Below are 16,609 nucleotides of genomic sequence, written 5' to 3'. Positions count from 1 at the left end.
AACCACAAGCTGATTCTGAAGCATTGCTTTTCTAGAAGCTACCTGCTGTGTTGTTTAGTATATCTGTTTTTAAATCTCTACCCTAGAGAATGTGGAAAGGCACTTGGTGTGTTGAGGCAGAAAGAAGCCTGACTTGTATCCTATGCTGTCACACCACAACCCGTGGACGTGTGTGTCTGAACAGGGTTTGTTGAGTTAAATGAGCCTTAGGGAACTCCCCAAGAAAATCATAGGCTGGGGTCAGATCACATTTAAGAGTTTTTCCAAACCAACATTCTAAATCTCTTAGCAGAGACTGAAATTTATCTAAAATGAGGAATAGTCTATAACCCCTTTCCATATCTTGAGGGCTGGTGAGAAGCATTAGAGAAGTCAAGCTCACTATTCTGATTCTTAACTGAAAATACTAACTGGGAAACATCCTAACTGGGACCCACCACATCAAAGGTGGGTCATCCAGTGTAAAACACAATTGTGCTAGCACCATTGCCTCTCAGGACCTTATTGCACTCCCTCCATCTTCGTGGTAGGTCTCTGTACTCACCCAGAAGGCCATGTTGCACCAGACTCTTGAGTTCCAGCATCACAGCAGAACAAAGTTTGAGAATATATGAAAGTAGACAACTGTCCTTCCCATCATAATCTTGAACATCATTTAAAACTTAAAAATATAATAGCATTTGTGTAACATACATATAACATAAGACTGCTAAAAGAAATAAAACTCACACAAATACAGTCTTATAAACGTTTCTTTTTTTTTTTCCTAAACCTTGTTCATGTATTTAGAATTATCCTGCTAAGCTGCAGAAATGATATGGTAGAGAAGTTTCCATTAAAAAGTAATGAAGTGAGACTAAACCTGAACAATTCAAATTCAAGTTCCTCAGTGTTGCCTTACCTTCTGCCCTTTGTTGCCAACAAACTATAGACTTCTTGTCTAGAATTTTTCTTACAGATACTATGATTTTCCTGTGTGATCCATATCTAAATAAAGTACCCAGATAAATATTTCCTTGGTTAATGTCAAAGTATTTTCCTTGATCATAAACATGAATACCTTTACCCAAATGAATACGTTGTCAAACCTTAAAAATTCAAGATTAATTTGAGGAAACTCAATTTCAGGAAGGAGAAATGACTGGGTCACTTGGATGATCAATGGAAATTCAGACACTCTCAGGACAAAATTATTTGTTGACACCATACTGCTCCCTAAACAATAGAGAGTTGTAGTGACAAACCCAGTTGTCACAGAGAACAGTATGACCCAAGGAACTTTAGTGATTCCCACAGAAATATTTACACAGCTGAATTTGTAGAGGTATGTGGCAGTTCAAACGAAGGAACCTTTAGTTCTGTGCATCACACCTTAAAGGAAATTAAATACAATGAAAACAAATTAGAATTACAAAGTTCTAAGATATAATATAAGAAAATTTAGTGTTATATAATTTATAATTGTAAAAATCAGTAATCATAAATGACAAAAGGGAATGACTCAATGAGTCAACAGAACACTCTAAAAATGTAAAATTAATTTCTCAACAAGTATCTAACATCATGTGAAGGTAGTTTAGAGAAACATGCTTCTAGAGAAACATGGCAGTCCAAGTGTGGCGGTTACCAAGGTACACTTTAAGAGGCTTTGTAACTTCCTTTTTTACATTCTCAAAATGCTTGGTTTTGGAATCCAACCATCCTGTAAGAAGCTCACCTCTACTATAGAATGAGGAAGACTCCATGGAGAGAGATTCTGGAAACTGAGAGGCAATTTTGGGTGTTTTGGCCCCAGTGGATACCACCTGGAGCAGATAAACTGCCCAGCTGGCTCCAAGCCTATAGGAACATGAAAAATGATAAACCATTTTGTTTTCAGCCGCTAAGTTTTGGGATGGTTTGTGATGTAGCAACAGTAACTGGAAAGGTGGGGTTTTATAGCACATCTCCCAATATGAATGTTTAGAAATGAGATAAATTATAACAAAGAAATGTTTAAATACACAGCTCAACTGACATGAAAGCAAAGGTGCCAGAAATAAGAATTTGAAAGCCAAAGCAGTAGTGTAGTGAGTTGAACATGCAGTAATCCTAAGGGCTGCTGATTGGTCATAGATGCAGAGATCAGCCCTATGGCTAGATCCTTGCATTCTAATGCCCACCTGGGACCTAGAGCCATTCAAGGGGAGATATGAAAACTGATACATTTACATAGATAAGTCTGGGATTCCCAGCTGAAGATGTTAACAAGGAGACTTCTGTCTGCTCAGAGTGCAGTGAGGGGAAGGAAGAAGGCTCCTATGATAGGTAGAAAACACAAAAATACCATGAATTTGAAATGCAAACTTATGCCACCCACAGTCAGACAGCAATACACAGACTGTATATTTAATAGTTGATTAGAGACCAGTATCATTCCTGCTCTAGATAACAAATGGAAAAGTAAACCTATCACTTGGAATTCCCATGGAAGAAAAAAATTCTCTGAAGATGAATTCACAACTTTAAGACTTACAAAAACACATAATGGGGCACCTGGGTGGCTCAGTGTTGTTAAAGCCTCTGCCTTCTGCTCAGGTCATGATCCCAGGGTCCTGGGATCGAGCCCCGCATCGGGCTCTCTGCTCGGCGGGGAGCCTGCTTCCTCCTCTCTCTCTGCCTGCCTCTCCACGTACTTGTGATCTCTGCCTGTCAAATAAATAAATAAAATCTTTAAAAAAAAAAAAAAAACACATGATGAAGTGATCTACCATGAGTGAAAATCAATGGGTGAAATGACATGATGATTAGCATTATGAAAATGAGAGAGCAGAAAATTCTGAAGATTTTATAGAATAAGTACATTTAAAAGAAAATAAAGATTAAAAGCACATATAAAACTGTAAGAAAAGGGTAACACTATGAAAAATTAAGAAAAATTTGAAAAAAGCCAATAAGCATGTAGTGATATGAATGACACATGAGGAGACATGGGGGCAGGAAGGAGAATTATCAATGTGTTTGTCTTCACTACACATTCTAAAAGGAGATAGTAGATAGTATTTGAAAGATAATTTCTGAGAATTTATCAGAAATTGATAGAAGTCCATGAGTTTTTAAGTTAAAAGAATAGTAAGTCACAAGACAGACATGTTTAAAATAAACCCAACACAGGCATTGCAGAACACTAGAAAGAATAAGAAAAAAAAAAAAAAGGAAAACAATTAAAGGAAAAGGAGAGTTAACCTACAAAAAAATAAGTATGGCCTAGACAGCAGGCTTCCCAACATCTAGAATTTAGTTCAGGAGATAGTAGAATAATTCTGAGTCTTCAAACATGAATAAAAACAATTGTCAGTATAGAGTTCTATAGTAAAGTTTCACTATCATTTAAGAAGATAATAACTGCCATTTTTCAGGAAAAAAAAAGTTTGCTCTTCACATACCCTTTCTTTAAAAGCTACTAAAGGATGTACAATAGTAAGAAGAAAACTGAATCCAGAGGAAAGCAGGAAACAACTGTAGGCCAAGGAAAATGATAAATACAAAAGCAAATCAAAATATATTTTGATTATAAATTTATAATAATAAATTACCCTAAAAATAGGGTAAAACAAAATTACTACTGATGTGCTTTTTATAATACACAAAAAATACTAAATACTTTCTGTTATGTATGTTATTTGTGAATATATATTTGTGTAAAAATATAAAAACATGCAAAATGATCCACACTTATCAGGGTTTGGTAATCTCTGGGGAGGAAGAGAAATAGTTGAACCTATTGATAAATTAAATTAATTAATTAAATTAATTTGTAAATACTTTAATTTACCTACAGTCTTTTATTTTTAAAAAGTAAAAGATTGCAAGGAAATTTGAAAAATATTAGCACTTATTAAATCTGGAAAGGGAATATATTCTAGGTATGTTATACTGTTTGTAGGTTTCTATATGTTTGCAATTTTCATTTTTAAAATTAAAATTTATAATTGTATATCTTTGTATAAGAGATTCAGAAAAATACCATAAAGAAATATTCCATAATATTAACTACAGAAGTTATCATCAATGGAGGGAGTACATAGGATTTTTTTTCTTCTCATCTACTTTTGTCTATTTTAAATAGACACACACACACACACCTCAAAGAGTACTTTAAAGATTCATAGGAACACCAGAGAGAAAATTAACTCGGAGATCATCTGCTTCAGTTCTTCTGTATAGACACGTAGTAATTTATGGGGATAGAAATCAGATCAGTTGCTGGTTCCAGCAGGAGCTAATAGTTGGAAAGTGAACTTTTGAGGTAATGGCAATGTTTTATATCTTGATAGTGGTGTGGGTTAAATGAATGCCTTTGTTCATACAGACTGAGGTAGGCTTAAGAACTGTGCATTTCCTTCTATGTGGATTATACCACATCTTCTAAAATCTAAAAAGATAAAGACTATCTAAGACACAGTGTCTTCTCCCAAGTGGAGAACACAGCAGAGACTTAATAAGACTTCAAAGTGGTGGGACAGCCATCAATGACTTCTGCAGGTCAGCATTATGAAAATTGTCACCATTATTCCTGTGTCGAGCTCTGGAAACCAGTGTGTGTGAATGGACCCTAGAAAGGAGGACTCATCAATCCAAGATTAGGTGTTTCAAAGAATACTTTGAAGAGTAGAGTTAATCACCCATCAGTGGAAACAAGTCATCAAGGTAGCATACATTTATTAGCTGTGATTTATATACTCTTTAAAGATACCCTGTGCCAGCAATTACAGCTCCAGTATCCAAAGTACTTTGATAGTCAGAGAAGATATTCCTAGGCTTGTTTGAGGGGTACGAAACATTTAAATGACTGTGTTAAAAAGATATTCCTTGTTAAATCTACGAAATCTATGATCTTTCATCTAACAAATGGTTTCTCCTTGTCTTTGCCAGGGGCACAAGATGAAGCAAAGGAACAAAGAAATGGAAGTCAATCATGGTCCTAGGCATTGCAGGCCTCTCCTGGCCCTTGGGGGGGTGGGTGTAGGAAGACAGGAGTGCAAGCTGTGGAGGAGGGGGGTATGGGGGGGCAAGTCCCACGAAAAGACAGGGAATCCTTTGCTCTAATTTCTCCAGCTGCATTATGTTCTGTTTACCTGCAGAAAAAAAGAAAGACAAAAAAAAAAAAAAAAAAAAAGTAAAAAGAAAAAAAGTTTCCTTGAACTTGGCAAAGGGTCCCACGTCAATGCGTCTTTCAGGCACTATCCCTGTAATTTCTGGTTTTTTCTCTTTAGTGACTTTTCCCAGGGTCACAGTGGCACAGTTTAACACTCACAGGTGTATCCTGGTCCCTGTCTGCTTTCTTGATTATGTCACAAAGCTGGTCGATACAGTGGTTTCTTCAAAGAAAGAGACAGAAGATGATTGTTGGTATACTGCAGGCTAAATTTCAGGAATCCTCAAGCCCAAGATCAGTATAATCCACAGAGGAAGCAGGAGAGAAAATGGGCAAAATGCTCAGAAATCACTTGGAAAAAGGTCAGGACAATGAATTGAAAATGGCATTATATTCAGGGATTCCCAAGGTACAACTCTGTTCCATGTGGTTAATGAAGAACGTGGAAGGAGGATTTCATCCAGGGCAGAATGTAGAGGCATTACCCTGAAGGCATGGCCCCCCTACAGCCAGTGGGGGCTTTCCCTTCCCAGCCAGGACTGCAGGTACATTCTTTGACCCTGACCTTCCGCAGATCTCCCCAGGTTCATGAGGTCTTTACTGTGTGCTTCGGCATAGAGCCCACGAGTGAGATGTGACTCTTTGGGACACAGTTTGGAAAGGATGACACTCTTCGAGGTGTTTTAGTTGAGAGAGAGGGGCTGCTGCATTTAGAATCCAAACATATGTCTATGAATATTAAAAGTTCTACTTGAAATCTCTTATATATATACACTTTTCATAAAAGAACCTCTTGTCTTTACCCAAGGTTTGAGGGCCCACAGACATTCTCATTTGAAGTTAGAGGCAATTGGTGGTCTTGCTTGCAGTTCTGGCTTGCTTTTAAATAGTCTGCTTTGTTCATGCCAAATCCAAAACTACTTTGATAGCCTGACCCCACTCCCAGAAATCCCTTGATTATGGCCTTGAAGGGGAGCAGCAGCATTACTAAGCCAAGATTCCAGTGGTACAATGGGCACAGGGGATGAGCGGCCAAGGAGGAAGTCAGAAATTGTCCCAGGTGTCTGTCCCAGGTGTCTGTCACATCAATAGTGACCCACACGAGGCAAGATGCCTGCTTCCCACATCTTCCTCAGGTTCTAAGAACAGTGTATTTTTTTCTGAGGAAACTGATAACACTTCTTGCATATCTCGTCAAATCCACCTTCCTTATAAGGTCTTTTAGAACTGTGAGTTATTTATATATATAAATATATAAATATATTTTTTAGTGGAGGGAGAACAGTAATGGATCAAATTGGGTATTTCTAAAATCAAAGGGTGTTCTGTTTTCTAAATATTCCACAGACTTCTTCAGTTTTGCTCTTTCCTCGATGGAAAATCCACCTTCTTCTCTTTCTATGAAGTTTGTTTCAGCCCTTTTGGAATTTGTTGGCCCTCTGGATGGCTTCTTTGATATATTAGAATCATTAGTAAGTTAGATTTCTGCATATGTAGGATGTTCTAACATCCTGTATTTCTAAAAAAAAAAAGAAAAAAAAAAGAAAGAAAGAAAACAACTGCTTATCAGCCTAACAGCAATGATTTTTAAGGGACCTCATGATTTTGGAACGTGGCCATTTCTCTTTCTGCTGTCATTTTACAGTTTGGTATAGAAATGTATATGTCTCCTACTGCCATGAGACATGGCTTTCTAGAAAAACAAGGGAAAGTCCCATTTTAAGTGATCCATGAAATGATGTCATACACATCCTGAGAGTTTCTGTATTTTTTGTCATCCTTACAACTTAATTGAAAGTTGCCATCACTCTGTGAAGGACTGGACAAGGAGTGCTAAGAGCACATTTTCCAGGGACTCCTACATGTTCGTGCTACTCACGCCCAGGAATGAGTTACAGCTAAAAACAACATGACAGAGACAAGCAGGGTGGGGACTTCTTAATGGACAATGATGAAAAAGACCCAATGTCCCCGTTAGGACCCGTGGAGACTGGAATTATTTCATTCAGGATGGTCTCTTTATCATCCACAACAGCCATTTTTATTCCTTCATTTTAAATGCAGGCGGGGTAAGAATGGGGGAGGGAAATCTCTGCATGAGAACTTCAGGAAAAGGAAAGAAATCTTTGAGATCAAAACTAAGAGAATGAGGTGTCAGTCTCCTAGCCCCACTCCTGAATTTGTTTAAACTTTATAATTACATTGGGTTTTCATTTTTGCCTCATTATGCCTTTTGGTTGCTATTTGATTATGAGATTTTTATCCTTAAAACAAACAATGAAGTCACTTTGCATTTCAATAGTAAGAGATTAAAAATCTGTCTTGGCCATATCGAAGACACCTCAACACAGGAAACCCTTTTTTCACTGGCGCTGTCATTGAACAGGCTATACAGTGGAAAATTTGAAAGGCAGATTGCTTCTCCTGCACATGAATCCCGGATGTCAATTTCCAACCACACCCCTGCCAGGCTATGTGGCATGACCGTGAGGGAGAGGGGGAGAAAGATAACCCAATATTAGTCATGTTTGCATACAGAGGATCAAAGTAGGCTCTCAACATAATACAGATGTCCCTGCTTTCTGAAATTGCATTATGCCACTTTGCTTTTATGAAAGACCTACATTAGTACCTGCTACCGTTTACCTAAAGAAATCCCCGAAGAGAGCTTTTGCTTTTATAAAAATTGCAAGCAGGGAGAATGGCCCCGCTGAGCTCCTTCCCTGGGAACACACTCAGCATCCAGCATCAAGCCGCCATAGCTTTGACCTGCATCTGTGAACATCTGTGCTTTATCTCATTTTATTTTGTGCATCCATTAGCAAAATGTGCCCTATGGTATCAGAAGAGGGTCTGGGAAGACTCAAAAATATTTCCATATAAATGAATGGTAATTGTTTCTTTGCTTTACCCCATTTTGGCTTAAGGACTGGTTTCATAGGAACACTACTTGCCCATAGCAGGGGAACCTGTAGTCCTAATTAGAAAGGTAGTCGTTGTGAGAGAGACAAAGGGGCTTTTCCTCCAGTTAGTAACTATTCAGATGATGGACAAGTCTTCTTTCATAAAAGCTTACAAAGGAGGCATCCAAAATACTGTCTGTGATAGTGGGTCACATATTTGCCACCGCAGCTAATTGTAAATCTTTCTATGAAATACTGAAAAGCCTCTTTGTGAATTAATACAGTTCTGCTTGATGCACTTGATTTGAAATGACTTTTCTCTGTATGTGGTGCATGTCAGCTTTGCTTTGAAAAATAACAAAGTTAGCAGAATACGTTCAATATATTTTCTTGGGGAATAGGGTTTTTATCATATGATTCATTAAGGATTTGCCTTACCCTGACATTTGTGATATAAAGGAAAATCAGAAAAAAAAAGTAATTTTCTTGATCAAGATATGTTTTTACTTAATGCAAATAAATGTAGTTGTTGCTTGCAAGGGGAAAAAAAATGTCTTCTGATATCTGGTATAAACTGCTAAGTAGAATAATACGTGCCTCTTTTGTTAAACCGGCATTTAAATGCTGGACTGCTTCGAAATCTGTTTGTTTCTTTTCATCTGTGCCATACACTAAAAAACTTAAACAACTGTTGCCTTCGTACTATATTTGTTAGAACAGAATATGAATAAAATTGGTTTGAGAGGATAAAGTAGAATTATTTGTGTCTTGTAATTTTTGTTTCCTCACGTAAATGACTAATAACTCAAACTGTTTTTTATTTTTAAGATTTTATTTATTTATTTGACAGACAGAGATCACAAGTAGGCAGAGAGGCAGGCAGAGAGAGAGAGGAGGAAGCAGGCTCCCCACTGAGCAGAGAGCCCAATGCAGGGCTCGATCCCAGGACCCTGAGATCATGACCTGAGCTGAAGGCAGAGGCTTTAACCCACTGAGCCACCCAGGTGCCCTTTAATTTGGTTTTAATCAAGTGTCTCTTTGAGAGATACCTTTAGACCAGACAGATGAGTGTGGAAGCCAGATGATCAGTGAGGACCTTAACTGTTCCATTGAAACACCTTGCTAGCATATTGGCTTATTCTGGTGTCCATAGCATATGTGACAACCAAATTTTGGACAGTGGGGTTGCTGGAGAACTGAGATGTCAATGTTGTGGCCATGTTTTTCAAAATTAGGGGTGCCTGCGTGGCTCAGTCAGTTGAGCATTGGTCTCTTGGCTTCTGCTCTGGTCATGATCTCAGGGTCATGAGATCGAAGCCCGTGTGGGTCTCTGCACTCAGCTCCAAGTCTACTTGAGGTTCTCTCTCTCTCTCTCTCTGCCACTCACATGCTCTCTCTCTCTCTTTCTCTTTAAATACATAAATAAAAGCTCTTTAAAAATTAAACTATAGCGTAGTTTGTACAGACACATGTCCCAATGTATATATATATATTTTTTTTTCTCAGAATGCTACTAGATAGCTAATTACCCTAGCAACAGCCTCTGAGGAGCAAGAAGTTGTTGAAGTAGAAGTTGTTGAGATGAAGATCATGATTCCATGAACACTGGTTCATCCTTCAGAACCCACTTTCCATTACCGGAATTCTTTCTGAGAACATTTTATGAGCCAGCCACTGGGCTGGCTATGGGATCACTACAACCATGATCTTCAGTCTGTTATTGAGGGACTTATGATGCAATTACACAATTTAAAGAGCTTGGCCATGGATCAACCAAAATCACTATGGGGAAAACTCAGTGTTCTTTTGAAAATGGAAATATGTATTCCATCAAATTCCTTCCATCTCCTTCAGAAGAGATGCTTTCAGTTTTACTGTTCTAGAAGGTAATAATGAAAGTCCATCCCTTTACCCAACAAAGGTAGAGATTTAATAGTTAAAAGAAAATATGGTTTTTAAAACTGCTTTACCAGAGGGCATTTTCCCAATGATAAATGAAGTTCGATGAGGAAAAAATTATGGTCTTATGCCGCAATGGGCAACCTCAACACAAATGCCTCAGAGTGACTGCAAAGATAATATGACATGATTCTAGTATTTTCAGGTGCAGTTTTTTATCTATATCCAATTTTCTATCTCTCGGCTAGTCACTCTAGTGTTTCTCCCCTACTACTCCTGCCCCTGTGCCTTACATCATTCAAAGTTGGCATTAAACATTGCTCAACTTTACTGGTGGTCCTCAGGACAAAAAGGGACAATGATAACCATGGACATTGTCTGACCAGGACCCCCGCCCAGCTGTGGGGCTTTGAGAAACAAAGTCCCTCCCTTTCTTCTTGGTTTGTCAGATGGAAATATTCACACATTACTGAACTCTCTTACAAATTTAAACATAAAATGCCAAGATATACTTTGCCACTTGGTAAATTATTAGCATTAATCCTGCTATTCGATACTATAGGCAAATGGCCTTTTCTTGAGCTCAAGACTCTTTACCATATGAAATCCTTTCTACTGAAGTCGATTTAAATTTTGCCCTTAAATTAAGGGCCCCTGAGAACAAGAAAGAATCATTTTATAAAACTGTTAAAGTTGTCAAGTTGTTAAAACATGTACACACAAAATACTAACCTAGTGCAAATTTTCACATAATCATTTTTCTGATAATAGCTAAAGTAGATCTATGAATAAAGAAGAAAGGAAATACAACTCTAGTTTTTGGTTAACATGCATGGAACGATAGAGATTTGCAAAGAGATAATTATACCAATATATACTTTCCTTCCATGGGGGGAAGGTATATTTCCTCTGACACTGGACTTGATAATATAATGTGCTTTGACCAATGATATGTGGGCAGAAAGAGCATGTGTCACTTCAGGCAGAAGTTTGAAGACTCGTGCTCTTTTTTCTCCTCTACCACAATGACCAGCAAACAACATCCCAGATGGGCTGCTCTATCAATGAAAAGCCCAATGTGAAAAACGTGGAGATGAGTTTCAGGCAAGCCCAACTGAGAAGGTGACATGAATGAGAACTAAACCCATACTTTGAGATACAGTTGCCATTTGTTACCCTAGTATAACCTATCCTATACTACACATGTAAACAACAATTTCACAAATCTATATGATCTGCTTTTCTAACCCCATCATGTGGAACTTTCAACTTAGCGCACAATGCTGCCAGCATACTGGCCTTCTGCCCATTCTTAGAATAGGCCAAATTCTCTCCAGGCTCAAGCCCTTTGAACTTGAAAGCTCTTCCTGTTCTCACTTGGCTGCTACCTTGTTATCCTTGAGATCTCAGCTGCAATGTCACTTCTAGAGACGTCTTGTGTTTGTCTACCTAACACCATATTAGCTACTTCAGAAAACTTACAATAATTTGAAATTGTTTATTTGTTTACAAGGCAGGATTAAAAATTCATACGACTCATCTCAGATGTGCAAAATAATGTAGCCCCCCCCGCCCCACTAACTGAGCTTGCCCTGTTTCCAAACCTCTGGTTAGAGGGAAATGTGGGAAAAGAATTTAATCTATCAGTTATAGGTATCAGGTTTTCTAGTTTAAAAACAAATTAAGGATAAGATTTGATCATATCCAAGGTTTAAACTCTCCACTGAGGCTATTTCTTGCCAATTAAATTATTATACTCCCTCCCTTAGATAAAGGCCTAATTTTCTAATCCCTATGCAATAAAACTAACAATTAACAAAAAAATTTAAATATTAAAATGATAGGTCCTATGATATTTAAAAAGTAATTTCCTAAATACTTTGTCAAGTAGGATATCAGGAATAACATGACAGACTATTTAGAAAATCACAAAAATAAAAAGAACACTAAAAAAAATGTGGGATACAGCCAAAACTATACTTAGAAGGAAATTTAGTCTTAAATGACTTAATTGTTTGAAATGGTGTGTGGGAGGGGGGAAGGAGAGAGAAAAAAACACTTTTAAAAATATTCAAATTTAGATTTTAGAAAGAGAAAAAGATCCAAAGAAAATAAAGACAAATATATATAATATATAAAGACTACTATATATAATATATATAAAATGGATGCATATATAAAATGAGCTAAGAAATTTTTAAATAATGTTAAATCTACTGATTGACAATCCATTAAATAAATCTTCAGCAACTTTTTGAATAATTTTAAAAGGATAGCAATGAGTAAATTTTAATTACAGTGAAATTAAATTTTATGCATAATTATAGAACAAATAACAGTCAAAGGAAATGGAGATTTTCTTTTAAATAAAAATTACCGATATTGATATAACATGAAGTAGAAAACCCACATAAACAAATTCATGGCAGAAATGAGAAAAGATCTCAAAAAGCCTCCCAAGCCAACCAGGTATGCCTATTTATCTATCTTCCTACCCAAATAATATGTACAGATTGTCAAAAACCTAAGAATACTCATAGGCAATATTCTCAATTTGTTTTGATTTCATAGTGTTTTCATAATGGAATCATCCAGTACATGGCTCTTTCACTCGGTGGTACCACAGCCTCTTCTTGTCAAGCAAGAATTTTCCTAAGTTATTTTAAAATATTTTATCATATGGCTGAAATTTATGTTATCACTTCCCTATCCTATGACATTTAGTTTACTTTGCAATTTTCCCTACTTTAAATAAAACTTAAATTAACACTGTTGGTCGCAAATTTTTATCTTCATCGGGGTATGTTTGCAGAGGACTTCCAGGGTTTCCAGTGGTTAGAAAGTGAGAATTTCCATTTTGTAGAATCCTCACTGTCCTAAGCATCCAAATACACACCCAAAAGGTATCAGTCTGAAAAATGGTTTATCACTGGTATAAGTTCACTAGTGTTTCTTCGTTTCCCACAGAGGCCAAGCAGATTTGTCAGCTTTCTATGTTTCTGGACTGGGAAATTAATCTGTGTCCTTTGATCATCTATCATTTGTGATTTCTATTTTTTCATTGATATTATGAACTGTTCATATATTGAGAGCATTATCTTTTCATTGTTATTTCCTGAATATTATTTTCTACTTCTGCTTTTTATTAGAATTTTGATTGTGATACTGTCTGACATAGAGACTTCTATGTTTCTATGCCCTGACTCTTTCCCTTTGTACTGGCTTACATTACTTTTGTAGTTCACATTTATTATTTCTGCCTGCTGTGTATTGATTCCTGATACTTCAGGAAGTGATAAAGCTTTTAAGCCTAGCGGAAAACTCCTTTTGTGTATTTTCTGAAGCTCACCTTCCACCTTACTCTCTACAGGTGGCAGACATGGGATCTAGGCTGGCCAATCATAGTATTTTACCTGCCTGTGCTCAGTGATTGGTTTAGAAGCCATGTGACCTAAACTGGACCAACTGGTGACTTCCCTAAGACTTTTTATGTGATTACTGGAAGAGAAAAAAAAAATCACAAATTATAGTGAACATGGAAACCTGGAGATTTGGGCAGTTATTCTTCCTGACTTAGTTATGTAAGCCAATAAATTCCCTTTTTAAGAGAGTCTGAGTTAGGTTTCTGGCTCTTGTAACTGAGTGGCTCTCAAATTCACTCTGATTAAGAGTAAAAACTTAAAATGTCCTGAGGGTTCCATGTGATGTCTCACATACAAGCACACACTGATTGTTACTTCTGCAAACTCTCTCTTCCTATTCTCCAACATGGTCTTCATAGCTCCAGCCACACTACTGGCCTCCTCAGAGGTACTGGGCGTGTTTCTCACCTTAAAGCTTTATGCGAGCCTTTCTAGAATTCTCTTCCTCCAATGTGTAGATGGCTACATTGCTCACCTTAGAGTCTGTTCAAAGCTTTCCCAGCAAGGCTGATCATAACCACCCTCTCAAATGCTGCAAAAGACACCCAGCATTGGCCTTCCTTATGGGCTCTACTTTTTTCCCCTTTTCCATGCTACTTATCACTTTCTAATATACCATATAATTTACCTTTTCATTAAGTCCATTAAAAAAATATTATTGAAAATCTCCCTCTACTCCACAAGGAAAAGATAGGCTTGATGACAACAGAGATGTATCCGCTTTGCTCACTAAAGAACCCCAAGCACCAGAGAAGTACCTGGCATGTGGTAAGTGTTCATTATACATTTGTTCTGGAAAGCCCTTTGTGAATTCCCTCCTATGAGACCTGTGGCCTACTGACTGGGGTTTTTTTTCCCCCTTTTTCTCTCTTTTTGGGGAAAAGTACAGAGAAGAGATGAAATTAAACTAGCATACAAGTGAACAGGAAGCTCTACACCCTGTCCTAGAAGACAAGTATCAGAACAATAAGAGTGCTAATAATGGTCAGAAAATTATTGTGAGAACTCTTGTTCAAAAACCATATCTACTCCCCACTGAAGGCAGAAATAGGTACAGGTAATCAGTTGATTGATCCTAGCTCAAAGCAAGGTTGTATTTTAAAGTTTCCCTGGTCCTTCTCTTTATTCCAGAGTAAGCAATGGTGGGGCTGTTTAGGTACAATCAGGTAGGCTACCCTGGGCAAACAATGCCATGTCAATGGCTGAACACAATGATGGTTGACTTCTCACTTGCCTCATGGCCCGTTGTGAGTTGGGCAGCTCTCCTACAGTGACACCTGGACCCGTGTTTCCTCTATCCTGTGGCTCTCACCTTGGGCAAGTTTTCTCCCAGGTCACCATGGAACAAGAAAAGATAACTATTAGGATCCAAACACAGGAGGGATTGTACAACTGCTGCCCACATTTCATGGCCACACTCAGTCACCCACTCTGCTAGAAAAATGTAGGTTGGCCAAATATCCAGCAGAAAAATGAAATGTGTTTGATGATTACCTAGCATTGCTTCTGCCTTGTCTCTGCTTTGAGACTTTGCTGTGTGCTAATAATAAGCCCTCTATTTCCACTCCTCAAGACCAAATGAGTCACACTGGTTTAGAGAGACATCGTCATCTGGACATCTTAAGTGATCAAAACTATCCCATGGTGGGCAGAGGACTACACAATGGGAGGGAAAAAATCTGAATGTGGTTCTGCATTGTCTTGGAAAAAAACTTAACAACCTAAGTATAATAAGGCTTTGCCTGACCTCTATAACTTGTCCTGGAACTGGTTTTCTGTTTTTGTTCATTTGTTATTGAGAAAATCACAAGAAGACCTGGTCCAGGGGAGGTGTATATGTCTGATTTTTTTTTTTTGAGGTCCTAAAATGTACAGCTTTTGAACTTCAATCATCTTTCCCTGTCTAAAGATAAAGAATTGGTCCAGATGTTTACTTATATTTTCTTTCCTGTTTTTGTTCATCTGTGCATGTGTGTGATCCCACTTCTATCTATATCTTAGTGTGCCTTCCATTTATTTTGGTATTTATGGGAATTAATTTGGTCAAGTATCTTTAAAAGTATTCCCAGCACCAAATATTAAAGACTATATCGGGATCCCATTGCCTTGAATTCATTTCTTTAACATACCTTTATTTCTGTTTATATAAGGAACTAATTTCTTGGCTATGTCTTCCTTTGCTCTCTCTAGTATCACTCTGTTTTAATTAGTGTAGTTTTATAATATGAGCTGATGTCTATTAAGACAAATTCGATGCCTCCTCCCTTCTTCATTTTCAAATGTTCTTGGCCATTGCTCATTGTTCAGTGTTCTAAATAAACCTTAAAATAGCTTTGTCATATTTCTCTCATTCAGTCTTTCTGCTTCCATTCCTCTCTCTCTCTCAATATCCCCAGAAAAATGTATAAGCCAGTCAGTTTAGTCGGCTCATGCTTAGTTCAGACAGTAAGGGAAGAGGGCATCTGTTATAAATGCAGCTTCCTGAAATGTTCCAGGGAAGAACAACACTGCTGTTCATCCCCAGCCTTTGGTCAGTGGAGGCTGGGGTTGCAGTCTGAATAACAATCGGTCCCTGAATATTCTGCTCTGCAGCCTTTTCCTGCTTGGCTTGGCTTCCGGTCTCTTCAATTCTATCTGAGTCATCCGGTTCTGCCTAGTGAGTTGAGAGGCAAAAGCTAGGTAAATATCACTGGGTCTTGGGTAATCATTATCTGCTTTGCAAACAAGTGCTTGAGGGCTCAACGAAGCTAGTCAACAGGACTCGAGCCACAGAACCCCGAAGATACAGGAATACAGCATTTGGTTACTAAACGTTCCAGCTGCTGCTGCTTGGGAATGAGTTCTTCCTGCAGCAAACTGGAATGCAATCCCTTGGCTTTGGGGTTCCATATCACCTGATACCTGGTGCTGGCACTGTCCAGCTCAGCTGAGACTCATTAGCAACCTCGCTTGACAAAACAGGACTGCATTAAGCCTCCTGGGCCCTCTTTAAAGGATCCAGGCCAGCGCAGGGGAGGAGAAACAGTTTGCTTGACAAATAGAAAGCACAATAAATATGGAAAGAGAGTAAATAGGTAATTAATGTTAAATAACATTAATCATTCTACTCCCTTTATATATGTTAACTCATTGAATCTTGACAATTAGATAGCTGCTACTATGATCCCCCCACTTTACAGATGTGCAAAGAGGCACCAAGAGACTAAGTATTTGGCACAGGGCCAGATAGCCAGTGAGCAGCAGGCCTG

At 37.9% G+C, this 16,609-nt stretch overlaps 1 protein-coding gene across 1 annotated transcript in view; it reads left to right on the top strand.

Annotated features, from left to right (window-relative positions):
* The window catches only part of MACROD2 (mono-ADP ribosylhydrolase 2), a 1,932,176-nt gene extending 1,927,141 nt beyond the window's left edge, over window positions 1-5,035 (top strand). The window contains exon 19 of the mRNA XM_059406514.1: window positions 4,915-5,035. The gene's annotated coding sequence lies outside the window, so the exon portion shown is untranslated. The remainder of the gene's footprint in view (window positions 1-4,914) is intronic.
* Window positions 5,036-16,609: the final 11,574 nt, after the last annotated feature.

This window comes from Mustela nigripes, chromosome 7 (genome assembly GCF_022355385.1).
Source record: "Mustela nigripes isolate SB6536 chromosome 7, MUSNIG.SB6536, whole genome shotgun sequence".
Lineage (NCBI taxonomy): Eukaryota > Metazoa > Chordata > Mammalia > Carnivora > Mustelidae > Mustela > Mustela nigripes.
This window is presented reverse-complemented; position numbering and strand designations above follow the sequence as displayed.